Below are 10,272 nucleotides of genomic sequence, written 5' to 3' on the forward strand. Positions count from 1 at the left end.
ATACAATATTTTATAACTGTAATAATTCCTGTAAACCTAAAAATTTACAGCCAATTTTGAAAGAGATGCATCTTAGGTCAGGAAATTGTTATTGAATATGTCAATGCTGTTGTAATGAACTTCTTCTAAGTATGTTGTTATTAAATAAATAATTTTTTAAAAATTTTTTAAAAATTTATTTATTGAAATGACTAATGAAAATGCAGAAAATAAGCAACCATGGGGTGCCAGCCCCAACTTGGATGTCTACAGCACAACCCCTAGGCCTAGGGGCTAAGGGAGCATCACCAAAGAAAAGGTAGATGGATTGTAAGAGCCTGAAGACCAGGATCACTGCTGCATGATAATGTGTTATGGACAAGAAGGGGTATTGCTCCCATGAACTCCCTGCAAAGACCACAGCAACAGACATGACAACACGGATGGAAGAAAGCTTCACAAGGCCCCACTCCTAGAGGAAGAGCTACAGGCAGTCTGTAGCTGCTGAAGGAAAATCAGGGTTTTTCTTTTTTCTTTTCTTTTTTTTTTTTTCAGAAATGAGAACCCAATCCAAAGGGGTTAGCCCTAAACATATGCACATATGGGCAACAGTAATTGGACTCAGTAGGTTCTAAATGTATACACATACAGAGAGTAATGTGTGTGTGTGTGTGTGTGTGTGTGTGTGTGTTAGCTTGAATTATAATGTCCCCCCTAAACTCCAAGTATTTGAACACTTTAATTCCAATTGGTGGCATTATTTGGGTAGGACCATGGAACCTTTTGAGGTATGGCCATGCTGAAGGAAGCAAGTACCTGTAGGGTATCTTTGAGAGTTATTAGCCTTGACCCACTTTGGGTGGTCTCTGTGTTTCCTGTGCCTGCTTGATGTTAGTGTTCCTCTTTTTGCACCTCTATCACTGTGCCTCCCTGGCATGATGAAGTCTTATTCCTCTGGAACCGTAAACCTAACAAACTCTTCTTTCTGTAAGTTGTCTTGGTTATGTTTTATTTTTTAATTACACCAGCAGAAAAGTAACTAATACAATTTTGGATCAAAGACTTTGAGCTTTGGGTCCATGATTGACAGGCCCTGTGTCTTTGGGGCCACTTACCTCATAGCTAGGAAGCAAAGGAATCAGTAAGGGACAAGGTTTCCACACTCCTTTTTAAGGTCATGCTCTCAGTGTCCTAAGGACTTGCCTGTAGGTTTACCTGTTAAAGGTTTATCTATGAGCCATAGCACTGTCTTGAGGATCAATCTCCTACTACAAGGATGTTTGGGGGAGTGTAGCATCCAAAATATAGCTACGAGGGAGAAAAGGGAGGTTAGTCTTTATCAAGCAAGACTGCTTTTTTTTTTTTTAATTTAACAAGCATTGTTGAAGTGAGTGCAGAAGAAAGGGTGACATTATAGAGACATTGGAAAATACCAACATTGATACTGTGTCCCATAACCATTCCTGCACCTTTCAGTAGAGTGAGGTAGTTTAAAAGACAAGTAATCCCCAAGTCTCAATGCCTAAACAAACACATGTTTATTCACACTACATGTCTCCCGAAGGTCAGAATGGGAAGGGTATGCGTGGGGTCTTTTCACTTGAGTCACTCAGAAACCTGGACTGGTAGAGACTAAAGCATCCCCAGCTGATAATATATCAGATAAGGGGAAGCTAGAAGGCCTCACATCAGCAACTGAATGCAAGTCCATTGTCACCTCTCAGGATCCACTGGCCAGCAATATTCACACAGCTCCTTCTGCCTCCCAAGACATCAGAGTTATGTTTTGTGGCCACAAAGAAAAGGGTCAAAAATTTTCCATAAAATAGAATTCAGCACTATCACAACTTCCATGTCTTACTTTTGTGAACATTCTATTTTTACCTATAACTAAAACTCTCCTTAGATTTGTATTAAAGCTTTTTGTGTGTAAGCACTGATTCCCCAAATGAAAGGAAATGGTTTTCCTTTGTTCACGTTTATAGTTAGCAACAGAACATAAGACAGCTCTGAGCTAGGGCAGTTGTCTTTATTTTCTATTCTATCCGGAGCCTGATCCAATTATCAATGATATTAGCAGAACCAAAAAGAACTAGACCAAAGCTTTCATAATTATATCAAGCGAATCCCTTGATTTTCATTGCTGCCTGTCATCAATCAACACAATGGCATGCATTTAGGAGGAAAGGAGAAATTTAGTCTTTATCCCTAAGAGCTGACACTGCGATACTCCCTGAGCCTCAGAAATAATCTCCTCTCTGATGAAAGGCATTCTCTGGGGCTGGCCATTTTATGTAGCAGGATAACCCAGGATTGAGTTTAAAGTGACTGAATTTCATTCCAATATCTATTGCTAGCCACAGAATCTGGGAAAAAATGGCTTGCCTCATTGTCTTCCTTTTCTTTGTGTAGAACCAGATATTTTTAATTGCTTTATATATAGAATATCTTTGACATAGTTATATGTGACTCCTTCATTCCACAGTTCCTTCCCTAACTTCCCTCTAATCTGTATTACATTGTTAACCTTATGACAATGATTTTGGCATCTGTGTTCATGAAGTTACATTAGCTTTAAAAAATAAGGATTACTATTTACTGTACCTTGAAATCCTGCCTCAAATATTGTAATAAATAGGAATTTCTTTTACGCAGAAACTGGGACTCCTGATGAGGTTCATAATACCTTTATTTACTTTATAAGGTGTTTGAGCATCCCACACCATCAGCTCCCTTTAGGAACTGCCTTAGCTAACCTGGAAACAACCTATCAGACTCACACCCTCCTCACTTCCTGGGACGGTCTACACCTGAGAACTGCTGAATACAAGGGTTCTGATGAGGTGGTTGGTTTGCATCTGTACTGCTTCTTTGGATAACATGATCTATGACCATTTGGACATACCTTGTCTGAAATTACTGTGTCCAGAGACATTTTGGATTTCAGGTTTCCTTTTTGTAGATCTTTGGGATATTTGCATTCACCCAATAAGATAGTTTAAAATCTAAGTTTAATTGTAAAATTTGCATATATTTCATACATTGCTTATATACATAGCTTGAAGCTCATTTTTCAGTGTTTGTAGTATGTCTGTATTTCAACTTTGACCCAACTTTGATAAGAAATCAAATGTGGAATTTTCCACTTGTGTTATTGTTTCTGGGATCCAACTATTTCAGATTTTGGAGTATTCTGGAATTCCGATTTGCAACAAGGGATTCTCAACCTATATATGATCATCATTCTAAAGTTTTGTTTGTGTCAACATCAATACCAGCAGGAACGAACTTTGGCAGTTAGAACCTCAGTGCAATGAATCGCTTGCGCTGGCTCTCTGATATCTGTTGCATCTTTTAAAAAAATAAATTCTTTGAATCTTGAACAGTCTTGTCTCTCTTGCTTCAAATCCACAATGAACACACTCTTAGTCACAACATTTAACCAATGTTATGCAAAAGCATCATGTTTTATCTGATTATTCCTATTCTTTTTCTACAATTTCTTCTTAAAAATATAACTAATTAAATAATTATCAGCAAAGTTGTTCAGCATAAGGTGAGCTACTCATCACACACAATTTTCTCATAACATCAGTTTCCACCATACCCAGCTGTATTGAGATCTTATTCATTAAATTCTCAGCAACTATCAGGTATTATAAAGGTATCTCTTATTTTGAGATTCCCAATTTGGAAAAAAATGATGAAAAACTATGATAAAGAAGCTGATATTTTTGCGAATAATCTCACAAAATTGATGGTAGTCTTTTATTAATTCTTTAAATATTTAGCACAGTGTAATTTGATTATATTTAACTGTTTCCAAAATCATCCCACATGTACTTCCCTCCCAGCCAAAACTGTATCCTAATTTGTTATTTTTCTTTTAAACTCATCAAGTTCAATTTGTGCTGCACAAATACTCTTGTGTATTTGGCCATCCACTGGAGCATGGTCAACCTACCAGGGGTCACACCCTTAAAAAAACCTGACTCTCCCTTTCCCAACAGCTCTCAATCACCAATAGTTCCTCAGTTAGGGGTGGAACTTCATGCCCACTTCCCCTCTCCACGGTAGGGTTTTGTCTGGCTCTGGTTTACATAGGTCTTGTGCATGTTGTTACATCCACTTTGAGTTCATACATGCAACTCCCCTCTTGTGTCCAGAAAACATGGTTTCTTCATACTCATCTACCACCTCTTAGTTCTTACAATCTTTCAATCCCTTGTTCTCTAAGGATCCCTGAGCTTTGGGAGGAAGGCTATGCTATAGATGTTCCATTTAGATCTGAGTAAACGTCCACCAACTGGTTAACGGATAACAAAAAATGCATGTGGTAGACTTATACAAGGGAGTATTACTTAGGTATTAAAAATACATTTGAGGGTAGATGGATGTAGCATGAAACAATCATTCTGCATGAGGTATCACAGACCCCCAAAACACAAATGCATAATTTCTCTCATTTGTCTATATTATATTTGAATCTTTACATATATAGATATAGATATAGATATCTTCATTTCCCGTTTCTACAAAAGCTTTTTACTCACTTCAAATCAATGGAGTCTACTCAACATAGGCTTTGTCTATTCTAAGAAGTAGCTCATGAATACAACTGTAACTTACGTGTTAGAAGATAAAGGGAATTTATTTCTATTTTTTTGCTTCGATTTTTCATATATTCTCATAAACTACCCCCTCCAAATTCTGCCTTAATTTTGAAGGACTCATTTTAAGTGGCCTTGATTTAGTATTAATTGCCTGAGTTAATGAGACTTCCTGTCCTTCTCCCTGGGACTTACCCAAACCTTCACTGCACATTCTTCTTCATCTGGCACCTCTGGCTCAATGTTACATTTGTTTAAGGACTCCAACTCAGAGCTCAGACACCTTTTCATCCAGGCACACAGCACTCAAACAAAGCCAGACATTTCTATTGATGTATTTCTCAGCATAGGAAATAGCATCACAAACTAGACCTCTGCCTTATATACATAAATCATATGCCCATCTTGCCTGCATTGGTATGTATAAACACTTGTGTGTGTGTGTGTGTGTGTGTGTGTGTGTGTATGAAAACATAAAATAATTGCTACATTTTAAACTCTCTTAAAATCTACATTAAATGCATTTTTTAGGGGCTATAGAAATGGCTTGATAGTTAAAAGCACTGGCTGTTCTTGCAAAGTACCTGGGTTCAGCACCCAGAACCCATATGGAAGCTAACAACTGTCTGTAACTCCAGTTTTAAGGGATCTGATAGCCTCTTCTGGCCTCCATGGATATTGAATGACATGTGTACACTGACATACATTCAGGCAAAACGCTCATACAAATAAATTTTAATGCATTTTAAAGTTCTGTGAAAATTGCAGAATACTAATTAACTGAATGCAACCGAGTGGGTTTTCATTTTTCCCCAATCCTGAGATAGCATATCTAAATGATTAACTATAGAATACAGGGAGTTATTAAAGTTGACTAAAAAGTCTTGTGGCAGAGAGACCTTGCTTGCATGACAAAAACCCAGAACATTTATTAAATTAGAAGCATGTTCAAGTGAAATCATATTTTCATGGCAAACAGCAGAACATCAGGAAGAACAGGAGTATAAAGGACATGCTGAAAATTCTCCAAGAAGAATGAGGAGCAGAGAGAAATACGTGAAGAAAATCAGCTCTGCTTTGCAGCTCTGTTGTGCTAGAGTGTGATCGACCAAACTAGGGCTGCACCCTTAAAGAAATCTCTCTCTCTCTCTCTCTCTCTCTCTCTCTCTCTCTCATCTGGGAAGATTTTGAGGAGGGAGCATGAATCTTAAATTCTCAAATAATTTATGAAAAATGAACCATGCGTGTAGATTTTCACAAAAAGCATTTAAAATAAGCTTGATTTTGCTTTGCTATTATTTATAAAATGACAGCTCAGTCCATCCTAAAATGAGAAGGGGAGAAGTGTTCCTCAGCAGGAAACAGTGAGAGAGACAGGCTAGAGAGTGAGCCCTGGAAAGGAAATGTGGAATACAGCAGGCATGGAAGGAACATAGTCATTCTGCCAACAGGCAGTAGCTAAGAGGGTTGGCAGGCTACATGAAGCAGGTGTGCTTGGCTGTAAACCAAGCATTACCTGCCAGGCCTTGGCATCTTCCCAGATGCATGTGTACCACTCAGGCATGTGGAGATGCTGATAAAGAGAGACAGACCACTGGAGAGGTAGGGGGGGCTGGAACTGAAGTCCTGAGGAAAACTCAGCTGCCTCACTCATCCTCAGGGACAACCAGGCCCTCTCTTACTAGGATTTTTGGAAAGAGATCTCATAATACAAGTTATGCTTTTCTTGGCCAGTTTTAAGGAATAAGCTAATCATTATGGTGGTTTACCATCATAATGAGACTGTTAAGTTCTAGACACCCAGCTGATATGTACAGTCCTGTTGCTTTACGGTTCTGAAATCTTGATCTCTTACTGAGCTTCGGTTTTCTTTCCAAAAGTGGAGACAAGAGCAGTCTTTGATGAAGATTAAGTGATAATATATCAGTGCATTCCTGGTTCACAGTATGTACTGAGTAGATTATTGACCACTATCCTGGATTGGTGTTTGGAGGGCCTATCTTTGTCTTTCCTTCTAGGGGAAGCCATGACTTCCAAATCTAGATTTCATCCCTTTTTATGAAAAAGAACTCTAACTTGTGTTCACTTACTCGTTAAACATGAAATGTCATATGTTATTTAGAGGAAGCAGAAAGGGAAGAATTCCAGAGCAGGGGCCCCAGATTAAGCACTAAAAGAGACACAAACTGTCCTGTCTTCTCTCTGAGAACTGGGACAGTCCCATCTAGGTTTCAAAATTTTCAATGGTATTAGCCAATATTCTCTGGAGGAACAGATTCAAAAGAGTGGTTTGTGTGTGTGTGTGTATATGTGTGTGTGTGTGTGTGTGTGTGTGTGTGTGTGTGTACGTGTGTGTGTGTGTACAATAAGAAGCTGCCTCATCTACTCATAAAGGCTGATAAATCCCAAGATCTACAGTTAGCAAGCTGCAGACCCCAAAGAACCAGCTGTTTGCATGCCATCCTGAAAACCAGCAGGCTCTAGACCCAGGAAGAGACACTGCTTCTTTTAAAATCCAGTGGGAAGTAAAGTTTGGTGTCCCAGTTCAAGATGATCAGTCAAGAGGAGTTTGCTATTCTTCTTTTATTAAAATAAATCTTTTTATTTTCATTGAGAATTTTATACGAAGTGTTTTGATTGTATCCATTCCTACTCTTCCCCTTAGCTCCTCCCGTATCCACCCCACCTCCTTTTCCCTCCAATGTTGAATCCTCTTTAATTTAATTTTTCATTTAATAAACCATTAAATTCTATTTGTGCTGCCTTCTGGGTTTAGGGCTATCTACTGGAGCATGATGAGCCTACCAGAAGCCAAATCCCTGCAGAAATGGAAAGACAGAGGAGAGGGTTGAGAGAGGGGTAGCTAATTCTAAGGATATTTGAAAAATCCATATGGAAACACACTTATAAGCTTCACATATTATATATATATCCATTTTTAAAGATATGTATAGATATAGATATCCAATTAGCACAAGGGATTATGCTCATCCCAGAAGTCATAAATTGACAAATCAAAAGCTCATTGCAGACAGGCAATACCTCCCCTCAAGAGTTGTTGATCAAAAGTGTATTGAAACCCCCCAAAATACAAGCTATTGCCATTGTTCTAGGAAGCTCTCTTGCTCTTAGGAGCTGTTTGTTCAGTTCAGAGTTTCTACCGATGAGGCCCAACTCATGTTGAAGAGAGCAATCTGGGTTATCCAGCCCACTGATTCAAGTGCAAACTTCATTAAGAAAGGGTCCCATAAACACATACAAATACTGTATGAACAAATGTTTGGTCATCTGTGGCTCAGTCAAGTAGACACAGAATCAATCATGATGCCTACCATACCATGCAGAAAAAAAGAAAGATATAGAGGTGAATAGATCCCAGAAATGCACATTTTAATACCATGGACACCCATTTGTATTTTTTATCCTAAAATGAAATATCTATATTCTGTAACACACAATGATGGATAGCTTCGGTTGTCAAATTGGCATTCCTAGGAAGAGGAAATCTCACTTGGGGAATTTATTCTACTGGATTGGTCTGTGGCCATGTCTGTGAGGAATTTTCTTGGCTCTTGAGTGATGGGGAAGGGGCCATCCTTCTGTAGGTGGTGCCACCTCTGGGCAGGTGGTCCTGGGTTTTATAAGAAAGCAGGTTGAGCACAGGTCAGAGGAGCAAGCCAGTAAGCAGTATTCCTCCATGATCTGTGCTTCAGTTCTTACCCAGGTTCCTGCCTTGACACATACAAAATAATATGTGCTGTAAGCCAAATAGACCCTTTCCTCCCTAAGTTGGTTTTGGTCAGTGTTTTTGTTATAGCAATGGAAAGTAACTAGAACACGTACTTAGATTAAAGATGATGCTTTGCACATTGTGACAAGAACTGGCAGTAGCTTTTCTACAGGGAGTTGAATCTATAATGTTAAATAGAATTATAATTACTATTTGTGTAGGTGTCTACTTTAACCAGGCATTCGATATGTATCCCCTAGCTTATTCCATATAGGGGCTCTTAGAACTGAGATTCATGATGCTCATATTAAATATAGAAGCAAAGATACAAGGGGGTTAAGCAGCATGCACAGGCCACATGGCCTGTTAGTGTCACAGCTGGAATTGATCTGCTGCAATGCCTCTGCGCCTTATACTTTGCAGGTTACTTAGTTGTAGCCTGTGCTGTGTTCAATATTTGGGATTTTGCCTAACGAATGACAGACACTCAACAAACAGTTGAATGTGTCCCAACACTCTCATTTTCCTGCCTTTCTTTTATTAAGAAATTATTATTTCAATTATGTGTGTGTGTGTGTGTGCATATGCATGCCATAACACATATGTGGAGGTCAGCAGGTAACTTGCTTGAATAAATTCTTTCCTTCTACCATGTGGGTCCTAGTGATTGAACTCAGGTCATCAGCCTTGGTGGAAGGAGCCTTTCCCTATTGAGCTATCTTACTGGGTTCTCCCTTCCTTCCTTCCTTCCTTCCTTCCTTCCTTCCTTCCTTCCTTCCTTCCTTCTTTCTTTCTTTGAATAAAATCACTTCATTTTAGTTAACTCACAAATAAAACATAACACATCTGATTTAAGAAGGCCAAACACTTGCTCAGCCCCAAACCACAGACATCTCATTGAACTGTTCAGCGAACACACTGTTTCACAGCCGTTCTTGGGAAATAGAGCTGTTAACAGCCAGGTTTGCTTGGGGCTCACACTACCACGATCAATTGCGGTTTTGCATTAAAGTAAGGTTGGTCATCAGAGCCGATTTTCCAATTCTCCAGCTAGAACTTCTTGATTATAGAAGCCCTGCATTTGCAAGTCTGCCCTGCTTCCCCGTTGAAACCCTCACAGAGCTCGATGTCACTCTGTTTCTGGGCACATTCCAGAAACTGACCTCAAAAAGGCAAGGGCCGCCAGACTGCTGCTCCATCAGCTGGGTTCCCTGAGACTCCTGGTATGTGATGTCAGGCTTTGCAAGCTCAGCAGTACCACCTCCAGTGAAGCCCCCAGTGATGGCATACCCCAGTGTGTGTGCGCCGCATTGCAGCTCCTGTAGCCACACCAGCTGCAGTGTTCGTCTTCTGGCTGCCCGGGGGAAAAACAGGTGAACTAACTGCAGATGGTGCAGCTGCTGCTGGAGGCAGGCAGAGCTGAGGGTGCTGGCCTGGGAGCCTTTCTTTTCCAAGGGGACCAAGCTGGCTGGAGGGGGAACCGTAGAAGTGCAGCTACAGCTTTCACCTGGCATCCTGAGTAGGGGTTTACCCAGTGTCTACAAGTGCGAAACTCTGGGCACTTTCTTTGCAGCAGCTTTCTCAAGGGAACACCCAGGAGCCCTCCACCTTGGCTCTGTTTCTGAGTCTTTCGATGCTAATCAGGGGAGATTCTTATCCCCATCCCCATCAGCTGATGAGGGTTGGATCTGTATTCTTCAGAAGATATGTTCTCTTCAGTAGTAAAAGTGTCTGAAAACCAACAGTGTTATATGTCCATCTGTCCTTGATGAGACTCCAAGCAGCTCTCATGAGCCCCCTCTGGTTCTCTATTGAAGAGATACTGCTGCACATTATGTCCCATATCTGACAACAATCAGAGCAGTTGCCAGCAGCTAGGCCAGAGCTGGCATTCTAGGCCTTCACAGAGTATAAATTTCAGCAAAACAATCAAACTTTTAGAGTCTTCTCCCA

At 40.0% G+C, this 10,272-nt stretch overlaps 1 pseudogene; it reads right to left on the bottom strand.

Annotated features, from left to right (window-relative positions):
* Nucleotides 1–9,369: 9,369 nt before the first annotated feature.
* On the bottom strand, nt 9,370–9,833 carry LOC103728900 (annotated as a pseudogene).
* Between the last annotated feature and the right edge of the window lie 439 nt (nt 9,834–10,272).

Source organism: Nannospalax galili, unplaced genomic scaffold (assembly GCF_000622305.1).
Source record: "Nannospalax galili isolate Female #2095 unplaced genomic scaffold, S.galili_v1.0 scaffold271, whole genome shotgun sequence".
Lineage (NCBI taxonomy): Eukaryota > Metazoa > Chordata > Mammalia > Rodentia > Spalacidae > Nannospalax > Nannospalax galili.